Consider the following 13,442-nt stretch of genomic DNA (forward strand, 5'->3'; position numbering starts at 1 on the left):
TTCTGTTGTCAATGGCCAGACAATAAATATTTTGTGGTTTTTGAGCCCTATAGTCTCTGGGTGTTGTATGGCGAAAGCAGCCATTGACAACATGTGAGTGACTGAGTGTGTTTATTTATGGGCACTGAGGTGCTGGGATCCCATATTCACACTGTTCCGCCACCATCACCGCCATTCATAACTCCAAAACGTTTTCTTTTTCTTGGCGGGGGAGTGGAGCAGGGTCTTGCTCTGTTGCTCAGGCTGGAGTGCATCACGGCTCCCTACAGCCTTAACGATCCTCCCCTGTCAGCCTCCTGAGTAGCTGGGACCACAGGTGCGCATCACCACACCCGGCTAATTTTTTAACTTTCTGTAGAGATGTGGTCTCCTTAGGTTGCCCAGGCTGGCATCAAACTCCTGGACTCAAGCATTCCACCCACTCCTGCCTCCCCCAGTGTTGGGATTACAGGTGGGAGCCACTGTGCCCAGCCTCAGAACTTTTTCGTTATTCCAACCTGAAACCCGGTCCCCATGAAACAGTAACTCCCCATTCTCCCTTCCCCCACAGCCCCTGGTACCCACCATTCTATTTTCTGTGTCTGTGGATTTGACTAGTCTGAGGTGCCTCATGTCAGTGGAATCATGCTGTGTTTGTCCTTTTGTGTCTGGCTTTTTTCACTTAGCATAATGTCCTTGAGGTTCTCCCATGTTGTAGCCTGTGTCAGGACATTTGCGGCTCAGTTCATTTCTGAGGAATTGTCCTACCTGCAGGGGGTCTTAGGAACACAGGTAACTTCACTTCCCATTTGAAGAGCGAGGAGTTCTCCGAGGCCCTGAACAGGAATAGAGAGTGTGAGGCACTGGCGCTTGGAAGGAAGTGTCTCTGAAATAGAAACGACTGTCAGATGAAGAGGGACAGTTCAGTGTGGTACCCGGGCCTGCCTTTCCAGAGATCCCCAGCCTCTTTGCCTAGTTCCCACTCTGGGCCCCTGGGCAGGTGCCCCGCAGCTGCACATGGGTTTCCTGGGAAGCCACAGTGCTGAAGATCTTGGGAGAGAGGCTCAGGATTAGAGCCTGGGGAGTGCAGGAGCTTGGTGGGGGGTGTCGCTGGGAGGGGTGCTGCTTTGGGGATTGGGAGGAGTGGGCTGGGGCGGGGTCACAGAGTCTTTAGCTGAACCCATGGGTGCTCTGGGTCTGGGCTTGTCCTGACTCAAGTCAACGGGCCCAGACCTTTGTAAAGGTCCACATTGCCCATTCACTGGGGCCTGGCTTTGGGTGAGGGTGGCAGTTGGAGATGGGGGGAAGCCCTGAACGGGAATCTTGGCCACACACTGCTGTATCTGCGACACCAAATTCTATCCCACCTGTTGTGGGCTGTTCTGGAAACCAGCACTGAAAAATACGGAGTGGAAAAGTTTTCTGATTTTTTTTTTTTCCTGCTTTGTTTGGGTTTTTTGGAAAACAATTTCAAAATTAGCACATGGCTTGTTAAAATTAAATCACAAAGGAAGTGCCTATGGTAACGTTTTGATCAGGCTCTAGGTCTGTGTGAACCACGGCCCATATTTGAAAATCCAGCTTTATTGGGGCATAGCCATGCCCATTGCTTTCTGTGTCCTCTGCGGCTGCTTTAGTGTGCCGCCAGGGCAGACTTGGGTGGGTTGCAGCAGAGACGGCATGGCCCTCAAGGTCGTCTGTCATCTCTGGTCTTTGTGGTTGCCACAGTTTTCTTGGATCCGGGAGTTAAAGGCAGTCCTGAGGGGTGATGGCCTCGTCTCCGCAGTTGCCTGGAATGCTGAATTTCAGACGTGCTAAAGGAGGGGTCGCAGACATTGCGTGGAATGCATTGAGACCCCAGATGTGGGTGCAGGAAGGCAGGCATGGCACAGCCAGGTAGAGACTGGTTTCCAGGCCCAAGCGGCCTTCAGCAGCTATGCGCCTTGTTTCTGATGTCATTTGGGAGTAAGAATAATGTAGACATGGGGGGTCATGAGGCTCAGGGTAAAAACTTCAAGGAAACCTCCATGGCATGGTCGGGCGCAGTGAATCACCCCTGTAACCCCGGCACTGTGGAATGCCAAGGTGGAAGGATCGCTTGAGGCCAAGAGTTGGAGACCAGCCTGGGCAACATAAGGAGACGCTGTCTCTACAAAAGAAAAAAAAATGACCAGGTATGGTGGTGCACACCTGTGGTCCCAGCTACTCAGGAGGCTGAGACGGGAGCCCGGGAGGTTGAGGCTGCAGTGAGCTGTGGTTGCACCATGGCACTCCAGCCTGGACCACAGAGCAAGACCGTGTCTCAAAGAAAGAGAGAGAGAGAGAGAGAAAGAAAGAAAGAGAGAGACAGAAAGAGAGAAAGAAACCTCCATGACAGATGCATGGAGGAATGGGTTAATATCTAGAAATACGCTGTCGTGGAGTAAAGAAAACCCACAATAGAATACCTGATGAATGTGGGGAAAGCACTTCTGAGCTCCTCTAGTTTTAGAAGACCTAAAAAGGCAATTTAAAAAAACGAACAGGAGAGCCCTATTATTGTCTTCCAAAACGAACGTGCATTTATAAGCCAGGTGGTATTTTAATGTCACGAGGGGGTCCGTTCTCCCATCTGTCTCCTTTGCTTTTGTTAGAGTCAGTAGCTTCTGGGTCTGCTTGACATTGGAGAGGATACTGAATGCAGAAAATTTTGTTTAATTATAATGATTTGATTTTTTCCTTCTGTATTCAAGTTTGCCTGCTTCTAATGAATTGGCAGAAATGAAGAGCTTTCTCAGATTTTGCCAGGACCATTTAAAAGCAATTAAAATCAATTTAGTTATTACATTTGAAATTATTGTCTGGCTAAATGATAGTTTAAAATTCAATTTATACTGGCACTTACTTTTTAATGAACAGACCACATCACACATTTTTATGTTCTCAAATTATCTGTGGCTTTAAAGCTGTAAAAAAAGGTGCTCTTTTTAAAAAGCGCTGCATGTTTCCTTTTTCCTCTCTACTTCCGCTAAAATATTTACATGTTTCTTTTAAAATAAGGTGAGAAAATCCCCTTGACTTCTCAATTTTAAGAAACTATACTTATCTTTTCATCACAAATGTTCATTTATCTGTGTTGAAGTCAACCCAAGAAATCTTAAAATATAACGGAAAAAAAATGTTTCTGGATTTTTTCACTAGAATACATATACTTTTAAATGGCACGTTTTACCCATTGACCTTAATTCCTCCCTCCCTCCATTACATTTTTAGATGTGTTCAATGAAACGTAGTCCTCCCCCTTTAAAAAAATGGACCGAGCATCACGTGTGAGGCTGCAAAGAGGCTCCCTGCCAAAGCATCTTATCTGCCGCTGGTAAAGCCCCGCCCCTCCGTCAGCAGCTAACCCTTGAGCGGGATGTGTGCTTGTGCCGGGTGCATTGCATTAAGAGAATGCAACTGAATAGAGAAGGATCAGGACCTTTTGTGCAGAGGTGGGGAGTGTTAAAAAGGGGGAGGCCTGGGTGGGAGGGTGGAGTTAGTGGGAGATGGGTATGCTTAGCGCTTAAATTCCCTGCATTCCCTAACACAAATTTAAGAAACTCACACAGTAAATGAGTCAGGGAGAGGGAGGGAGGGAGGGGAGAGGGAGAGTTCCTTTCATTCATGACACGATGAACTTTGCATGCTTCAGAACAATTTACATTTTTCCTTATTTCTAGGTACTTTTTTGAACTAAGAACCTGGAGGGTGTGTGTGTGTGTGTGTGTGTCTGTGTGTGTGTGTGTGTGTTGGTGTGTGTTGGTGGTGGGGTTTTTTGCCTTATATTTCATAAATATTTCTTGGTTGATTAAATGTCAATAATCTCTCATTTCTGGTTTGTAAAGGTGTTACCTGATCCTTGAATACCACCAATATTTTGTACATTCAAAATAATTGAGAGAAAACAACAACAACAAAAAGACACAAATAATAAGCATCTCTGCTTATTTAAGAAGAGTAGATCTGTGCTGGGCGCTGTGGCTCATGTCTGTAATACCAGCACTTTGGGAGGCGGAGGCGGGAGGAACCCTTGAGTCCAGGAGTTCGAGACCAGCCTGGGCAACACAATGAGAGGCTGTCTCTTTTTTTTTTTCTTTTTGAGACACGGTCTGGCTCTGTCGCCCAGACTGGAGTACAGTGGCGCTATCTCAGCTCACCGCAACCTCCACCTCCTGGGTTCAAGTGATTCTCCTGCCTCAGTCCCCCTAGTAGCTGGGATTATGGGCGCGCACCACTACCGCCCGGCTAATTTTTGTATTTTTAGTAGAGACGGGGTTTCACCACGTTGGCCAGGCTGGTCTCGAACTCCTGACCTTAAATGATCCACACCCCCCTTGGCCTCCCAAAGTGCTGGGATTATAGATGTGAGCCACCGCGCCGGGGCGCAAGAGCGCGTCTTTTAAATCAGTGCTGTCTGTGGGGTGGGAGGGAAGGAGAAGTAGATCTGGCCATGCTGAAAGGTTCGTGCTGTGGCCTCCTGAGCTGCGCACATGCTTCTGGAGCTTTGGGTGGACATTCAGTCTGCATGTGGATCTCTGTCCAAGCCTGCGCTGGGAGCTCCTGCCCCAGGAAGCGAAGGCTGCATTTCTTTTATGTCAGTTAACAGATTTCTGCCCCACCCTGGACGTCTGAGCGTTAATTGATTTGTAAGGGAGGGGTGAGGGAGGGTAAAAATACAATTCTATATCTTAACATTGAGGGTGAAGCATTTTTACCCTAGAGGAATTCTATCCAAACACATTAAACACTTTTAATAAGGGACAAAGGGTTGGGACTTAGCGGTTAGGGGGCAAGCCCATGAGCCTCACTCCTTCTGCTCTCTCTCCAGGAATTGGAGAGGGAATCCTTTTGCTCAGCATTCCCACGCCTCCCACGGGCCTGGCACTGAGCCCGCGGGCTTGCCTTAGTCTCCTGGGCTGCCCTAACGCAGCACCACGTGCCGGGCGGCTTTAACAGCAGCCAGTAATTCTCCCACAGTCCTGGAGGTTCTAAGTCCCAGATCGAGGGGTGGGCAGGGTTGGTTCCTCCTTAGGCCTCTCTCCTGGGCTTGTAGATACTGTCTTCTCCCTGGGTCCTAACAAGGTCATCCCTCTATGTGTGTCTGTGTCCCCTCCTCTCTAGTCCTGTTGGATCAGGGCCCATCCTAATGACCTCATTTTACCTTAGTCACCTCTTGAATGGCCCTAACTCCAAATGAACAGTCACATTCTGAGGTCCTGGGGCTTAAGGTTTCGGCATATGAGTTGGGAGTAGGGATGTAACATGCATAATGTCCAGAACAGGAAAATCCATAGTGGCAGAAAGTGGGCTCCTGCTTGCCGGGGCTGGGGACGGGCAGTGTGGGGTGACTGCTAGCCAGCACAGGGTTTCTTCTGGAAGTGATGAAAGTGTTCTGGAATTAGACAGCAGTTGCACAACTCCGAATGTATTAAAAACCACTGAATTGTACATTTTGAAAGAGTGAATGTCATGGTATGTGAATTATATCTCAGTAAAGTTGTTATAAACAAAAACTGTGAGGGTAAGAAGGGAGTTGAAAGCAGCATCAGGTGTGAACAGCCCATAATTCAGCCCATAGATGAGCGCACACTCCTAGCACAGCTGCCTGTTGAAGTTGTGCATGAATGCTTGCTTTCCGCACCCTTCGGCCCGCTTTTCTCTACTCTCCAATTTCATCATACATTCTCTTCCTTCCTCCCCCTCCCCACTTTTTCAAAACGTCTCTTCTAGTCCTTACTTGTGGCTACACAAAATTCCATAAACATAATGCTACAGTTCGAGGAAGTGTTCTGATGTTAGGGAGATAACTTAGGAAAATATTTTACCTTTGGGGAAGTTTTGGTTTCCTTCTGAGTGAAAACCCTCCATGAAAGAGAAACTTAAATGCAGTTTTCAAATGCTCCTGAGACATTCCCAGCCTTTTCTTTGGGGAGAAGTGAAGGCAGGACAGTTTCCAAGGCAAAGAGGGACCTATCGCAGACAGCAGACCCCAAGTAAAGAAAGGCGCAGTGATGGTGGGTATTCGTGCAGTGTTTTGAAAATGTGGAGGTCAGGGATGCTAGCTTACCAGGCCAGCATGGTCAAGTTACGAGAAATGGAGACCGGGACACTACCTCTGCTGGGTGTGCTGCTCCGGGCTCCTTCGAAAGGGGAAGCAACTGGTGGACTTCCTTGGGCTGTGGTTCAGTTGGGCTCCCACAGGTGCCATGAAGGCTCTGCAGAGCCAGGAATACTTGCACCCAGGAGAGACCTTGCTCCAGGAGCTCAGGAGCTGGTAGGGGCGGTGACAGTGAAGCCCTGGCTTGCCGTGCCCAGTGCTTGGGCAATGCTGAGCTCCGAGGGAGGAACCCAGAACCATGCGGGAGCAAGGGAGGGAGGCAGGCGAGGAGAAGGGTTGCCCAGGAGCCTGCAGGTCGGGTCGGTGTTGTATCAAATTGTCTTTTCCTGCTTTTTGCTGTCTGATCCCACTAAAGACTAGCCAGAGAGCTGTGGAGGTGAAAAATGGTGGACAGCCATTTTTCTTTCTTTCACTGTGACTACAATGTCTGTTTCATATCAACAGCAACGTCTGTACAGGCATCCTAATGAGTATAAATAATGTCTTCAGAAAACTGGGTTTGTGAGGCTCCTGTCATCTGAATTTCTTTCATCATTTAAGTGATGATTTTTTACTCATTGACATACGGTTGTTATTTAGTGGCCACGTATTATTCATATAGGGTTCTTTATGTGCTTTCTGTGTACATTTATTTTCGTACTCATCGTATTTCAGTGTGGCTTATATAGAATAAGATACACCCATTCTTAGCTATTATGGACTTTTTTTTTAAAAAAGGTTTATAGAGATATGATTCATATACCAAACACCCATTTAAGTGCCTAATTCAACAGTTCTTAGTACCCTAATTAAAAAAAAAAAATACAGTGTTGAGTATTTTCCTTTTCTCGTTTTTCACTAAAGTGGACTCAGGATTGGGGGTAACTGTCAGTCCCTTGGTTTGATTCTTGGCTGCCAGTGTTTACTGGGGATGGATGTTGGTACCTCCCTTAATAGGATATTGTTAGAGCATTTTACAAATTCTGGTTAAAAAAAATCCCACATGAGATCTCCCCTCTTCCCCCCTCTCTGAGTGTAGGCATTGTCAGCTGCAGTTGTCCAGCATCTCCAGGACTCTTTTCATTTGCGGGATGGAAACAATGTACCCTCTGAACAACTCCTCCCTGTTTCTCCTCCCTCCAGCTCCTGGCAACCACTATTCCACTCCCTGCTTCTTTGAATTTCACAACTTGAGGTAGCTTGTGTAAGTGGAATTATTTTAAAAGCTGGTTCATGTTAAAGTGCTTAGAACAGAGCTTGGTGAGCATCCGGTCAACAGTAAGTACTTTTGTTATTCTTTTTATATTACTCTTTTTTTTTTAAAGAGGCCAGCCATCCCACTTGAATTCTTACTCCCTTTTCCCCTAAAAAGAAGCTCTGAAATCCTAATTGTCAAGAAGGCTTTGCCTGCTGTGCATGCCTGAGTAATGTTATTTTTGTCATTATTGGAGAGACGGGGAGGAAGCTTCCAGTCCCCTGTAAGGAAACGAAATCATCGTGCACAGATGTGGTTCTGTTTATAGAGGGAAGGAAATGGAGGTGAAGAGTATGTGTGGCTTGCAGCCAAGCTTGCGAGTGTGCAGAGGAATAAACGTTTTTGCCTCCAGAGTTTTAATTGGAAATGTATCTGAATTCTACCTCCTGGACACACTGGCCTGGGGTCTCCCCTGCATACCTGATCGTGAAAGTCTTCGGGTGTGTTTGTAAACACACAGCCCCCCTTATGTGAGAGTCAGCACAAACTTCTAAAGATGCGATGATGAATTCTATCACAGAAGTATTTCTGGTTTTGTGAAAATAACCTTGCACTCTTTAATTATATCCAAATGATCGAATCTGGCTCTGATGTCTTGTCAAAATTAATGTTAAAGGACAGTGCCCTTTATATTTTACTTGTCTGGGTGTAAACATCCTAGTCTTTAAAGTTGAGTATGTAGGACTACCTCTCTACTTGATTACTCTGAAAAGAGTGTATAGAGTGAGTTTTTTAAATGGAATTAGTGTGCATACGAGGATCAGAGTGACATTTAACAAATCCTTCAATAGATAGTGCTGGTATGAGGATTGGTGAAACTAGAGGTAGGGAATGAGCATTTTTGGTTCTATATCATATTCCCAAGACATTTTCGAATGATTCACCCTTTGCCATCAGAATGGTTTGAAATCGATCAGCCTGAATCCACTAATGTGGGCTGCGGCACATGAATTTTAATACTAGAAGCACACAGTTGTGCTGTGTTTCAAATGAACTCTGGCAGTCTTCTGTCCTGTGATAACCTCAGTACATATCCTTTCTGTTTTTTAAAGTACCTTACAAGCTGCTGCATTACAGTCGTTATTATTGGGCCATTACAAAAAGCTATCCAATTTTAAGTGTCTTGGATAATTCTTGTTTGCCCCAGCGTCAGAATTGAGCATTTTTTTTTTTTTTTTTAGATGGAGTCTTGCTCTGTCACCAGGCTGGAGTGCAGTGGCGTGATCTTGGCTCACTGCAACCTCCACTTCCCGGGTTCAAGCGATTCTTCTACCTCAGCCTCCCGAGTAGCTGGGACTACAGGCGTGCGCCACCACGCCCAGCTAATTTTTGTATTTTTTAGTAGAGACGAGGTTTCACCATGTGGGCCAGCATGGTCTCGATCTCTTGACCTAGTGATCTGCCTGCCTTGGCCACCGAAAGTGCTGGGATTACAGGAGTGAGCCACTGTGCCTGGCCAAAATTGAGCACTTTTATCATGTAGTATTCATGTCTTACTGGCAATGCCCTGTAAAGTTAAATAAGTTACATTTGTCTTACACAGGTAATAATTATGAGGTAATTTCCACAGAATCCAAGTGCCTCATTGACTTAGCTATAAAATCAAAACAGCTAATTCTGATAAGACTAGACACATGTTACTCTTAAGTTGGGCTGTCTTCTGGCCACTGTTGTGCCTTTAACCTCAGCAGAAGGGGAACTGGGCTGCAGAGTGAAATTACCCGGAGGTCAAATACTGCTAATTTGACTTTTATCATAGAGACATTTTCTTCTCTTGCACCAAGGCGGTGGCTTTAATCCCTCTTCCAGTGGTGAGACAAGTGCAAAGCGTTTACAAAAGGCTTTCTCTTGTTTTGAATGCGCCAAGAAAGATTTCAAGGCCGTTAAGTTACCAATCCTTCTTTTTAAGTCTTGAAGCAATTACTGTAAGGTCAATCCCCTAATTTCCTTTCAGAGTTACCAAAGATCTCTCATGTAATCATTTGGTACTTGTTGCCATGTAGCCAGTATCACTGAGTGCTTTTACTATGAGCAAAGCACAGTGCGTCGGGCAGGGAGGGATCCAAAGGGATCTTCATTTTTACCTTTGAGCCATCTGTGGTCTTGAGTGATCTACATGCAGTAGCAATTAAAAAGGTCCTGATATTCTTGTTTGGGCATATTGAAAAATGTGCTCTTACAGATAGGTTTCCTCTCTCTACTGCCCCCCCCCCCCCAATTTTTTTATTGTGGTAAAATACATATAACAGAATTCACTATCATAACCATTTCTAAGTATACTCTTCAATGGCATTAAATATTCGTAACATTGTGCAATCCTCAGCACGATCCGTCTGCAGAACTTTTTCATCATACCAAACAGAAAACGGCCCCGTTAAACACAAACTCCCTATTCTCCCCTCCCCACAGCCCCAGCAACCACCGTTCTACTTTCTGTCTCTATGATTTTGACACTCTAGAGACCTTTTATATGTGGGATCATATGGTATTTGTCCTTTTGTGTCTGGCTTAGCACAACGTCCTCAAGTTTCATTCATGTCATAGCATGCATCAGAATTTCCTTCCATTTTAAGGCTGTATAATATTCCAGTGTATGGATGGACTACACTCTGTTTATCCATTCATCTGTCAGAGGACACATGGGTGGCTTTCACCTTTTGGCTGTTGTGGATGGATAATGCTGCTATGAGCATTGGCATATGTTTACTTCTCATTGATTTAAGTTTACATAGTCATGTGTTGCTAGTGGCTGCTGTATTGGACAGGACAACCCTAGGCCTGATAGCCCTGAGGACCTAGTTTGGGTGGGAAGGCAGGGGTGGCCTGCAGCGAGTTGTGGGCTGGGGGCTTTGGTGAGAGCCAGATCGGGGTTGTGAGGCCGCTCGAGGCAGGGGGAATGGTGTGGCGGGAAGTGAGGCCCAAAATGAGAATTTCAGAGTTGAAAGCTTTGGAAGTAACATGATGCTCTATGACTGTGACCAGACTCAAACTGCACCAATGTGCATCTGCGATCAGGTCATTGGCATTGAGGGCCTGGTGGGAACGCCACCTCCAGAGAGCATCGTGAAATGCTCACTGCTTGGGACGTTTGCACTGTGCTTGATGTCTGGAGGTTCCATTAATGTTAAAATAGCAATTATGGGACTGGAGATTAGGTTTAATGTCTGGGTTTTCTCCACCGTCTTCAAAAGCCCAGGTCTTAGTAGTAACCATGCTGCTCTCCATTTTAGTAATTTCAGCCTGGTTTATGTTGCTCAATAGCAGAAAAGCGGTTCCAATTTCCCTTGGATACCATAAGCCATATGTTTGCCCAGGTATCCTTTCTTATTGGGAGCTATCAGTTAACACAGATTTCTCCAAGGGCACCGACTGGGAAATTAGTTTACCAAAGATAAATTTGGTAAAAGGAAAGTTTTTATGTGCGCTATCCTTAAACTAAGACACATCTGTTGAAATATTAGGATGTGCCCAGTCTCCCATCCTCTGCTGAAACTTTAGACTGTACGTCCTTCAGATATCTTCTCTTTGGTGCTTTGTTTGTGAACAGATTAGCCTCATACTTCCTCGCTTGTAAAACTGCTATCCTATCTCTTGCTCAATGCTTTTCTTGTACTGAAGGGTGAGGGGGAGGTTCCAGCTCTGTTTTCTGTATCAGTTTCCTGGGTGATGTTTGTTTGGGGGTGCCTTGTGTCCAGAGCCCCAGAGGGTGTTTCCGTTCTCTGATGAGCCTGAAGTCTGCATGCTTCGCCTTTGGTAGGGAAAGGCAGCTGGGGAAAGGTTGCATGGCCCTGTGCCAGGGTGCCAGAGTGCGTGTGCACCTGCTGGGGAGAAGCCCGCTGGGGCCCCTCCTCTCAGCACAAGATAAGGCCTCAGGGCAGTGCAGCAGATGGAGGGCTTAGCTGTCCTTGCCAGCAAAAGCTGCTGGGAACGTGGCGCTCAGATAATAGGACGGTTGAGAAGCGGTGAGTTAGGGTTACTCTGATGGGAGATACTGAGAGGAGGGGATGACAATCTTGATTTCTGTTCCCTTTGTGAATCTTTTGGTGGCCAAAATGAGGAAAAGGATACATTGTGTTTGAGGATGACAAGGAACATCTAGGTACATTGCATACTTGATTAAATGCACAAAGAGCTTCTTGTGACCTTTATCACAAGAGTGTGGTTCCATGAAGGTCGTAGGTACAATAGAAATTGTGTTGGTCTGAGAGTTACTCAGATTAGGGTGCATTGTGTCACCACCATTTTGCATAGCTGTGGCACCTTGTCAAGTTAACTTTTTCCTGCTTGCTTTTCCTAATCAGAAGAATGAAGCTGACCGTATCTACTCTATAGGGTGGTTGTGTGAGGTCAATGAGATTACATAGGCAAAATCTTGGTGCAGGGGCACTTGGTAAAGGTTAGTTTCTGTTATAAATTTGGAGTATTCTGTGATGATTCCTACTTCCCTCTTCTCCTCATGGCTAAGTTCTACTTATTCTTTGACGTGGCTCAGATATCACTTTCCTCAGGAAGCCCCGTTTCCCACTCAGATGGCGTTGGGCTACTCATCAGTGTTCTGTAAAATGCTGAGAATATTTTTTGTAGCACTTCTGGGTTGTTTTGTGATAGTCTTTTGGGATATCTGTCTCCTCACCAAACTGTTCTTTGTGTCATGGGCAGGCCCACGTCATCCTCGTCTTTGTAGTCCTGCACCTGGCACAGAGTCTGGCACATAGCTCAGTCAAACAGGTGAAGACTGGGTTATTACATCTTCCCACTCTGCCCCCTTCATTATCAAGTCGTGGTCAGGGCATGCCCCACCAAATGCAAACCCTACTAGATGGTACGGCTGAGACTTGGAATTAGACTAACCCAGTGACTCAGGAATGTGCCACAGGACTTACTTGGCTCTAGATGGGGTCTTGAAAGACATTCATAGTTGCAGGCAGAACAGAGTATCCAGAATAGGTGCAGAATAACCTGTGTGTACACAGTAGGTGGTAGTTATAATGCAGGAAGAATTTGGCACAAGAAGTGTTACAGTTTAAAATGAAGTCGTGGGCCCTATCCACACTGGGGACAGAGATAATAGTAACTAATCATCATCATTGTCATCACTAGCCCATTGTCAGAGGTAGCACTGAACACTTACACACTAGCCAGGATTCGGGTTCTAGAGGGTCTAGTGTACTAGTTGGGTTACCAAGACAAAGATGCAGGCATGGGGTGCAAGTTAACAAAGGTTATACACTAGGTGGCAACTGACTCACAGGAGCAAGGCATGCAGAAGCCTGGTTACTGCAGAGGATGTGGCCAGAGCCAGACAAGTGTTCTGATGCCCCTCAACTGTGTTGAAATTTGTTTGAGGCCAACCAAGTCAGCTGGCAAGGGGGAAGGCAAGCCAGAGAGAAATTGTGAACCAGAAAGACCACACCTCTGGCAGTGGCTCTTCCATTGGAGATGAAGTCTTCTTGCCCTGTTTTTCTCTTTAAAAAGTGAGCCATTTCACAAGGGAAGTTAAATTAAAAACTGCGCTTGTTAGCGCGGAGCTGGGACAACCGAGGGAAGTGATGCCAAAGGCAATTGTTGGTCTTTCCTTCAAATATGTGCTGACTTAGGAAGAGCAACATGTTTTATATTAACAGTTAACAAAAGACTAAGTCTTTCATCACAAACAAGTCTAAATTCAGTGGTTAGGTCAGGATTATATTTTCCTATAGTTTTAAATAAGATGCTGATGTATTCACTAATGCTTTGGATGTTCTTTGGAAAAATCTCCAATTTAGTGACAAGCCCCAGGAAATATTACTGTTAGTTGGTCCAGCATCATATTGTTTGTGAAATCCCTCTTTTATTGTCTTTTAAAGGTTGTAAAATGCTTTTTCTGTCAATAATCAGAGAAGGATGCCACATTCATATTACCCCAGTTTCTAACTCAACTTCTCCTTTCCAATTGAAAACAAAAGTCAGAATTCACTTTTTGTTATGGGGCGTTAAGTAGTAAACAAAGAGATTTCACTCACCAGGGAAAAGAAGGAGCCTGCAAATCAGACAATATAAAAACATAACCAAACCATACAAAAACACAAAAATATTGCTTGGCAGAATTTA

At 45.5% G+C, this 13,442-nt stretch overlaps 1 protein-coding gene across 3 annotated transcripts in view; it reads left to right on the forward strand.

Annotated features, from left to right (window-relative positions):
- Positions 1-13,442, forward strand: part of TBL1X (transducin beta like 1 X-linked) — a 224,046-nt gene that overhangs the window by 26,086 nt on the left and 184,518 nt on the right. For 2 of the 3 annotated variants that reach the window (XM_055267745.2, XM_063634955.1), the window contains exon 2: positions 7,241-7,375. The exons of the other annotated variant lie outside the window; for it this stretch is intronic. The gene's annotated coding sequence lies outside the window, so the exon portion shown is untranslated. The remainder of the gene's footprint in view (positions 1-7,240; positions 7,376-13,442) is intronic. 3 annotated transcript variants of the gene reach the window in all.

Source organism: Symphalangus syndactylus, chromosome X (genome assembly GCF_028878055.3).
Source record: "Symphalangus syndactylus isolate Jambi chromosome X, NHGRI_mSymSyn1-v2.1_pri, whole genome shotgun sequence".
In the NCBI taxonomy this organism is placed as follows: Eukaryota; Metazoa; Chordata; class Mammalia; order Primates; family Hylobatidae; genus Symphalangus; species Symphalangus syndactylus.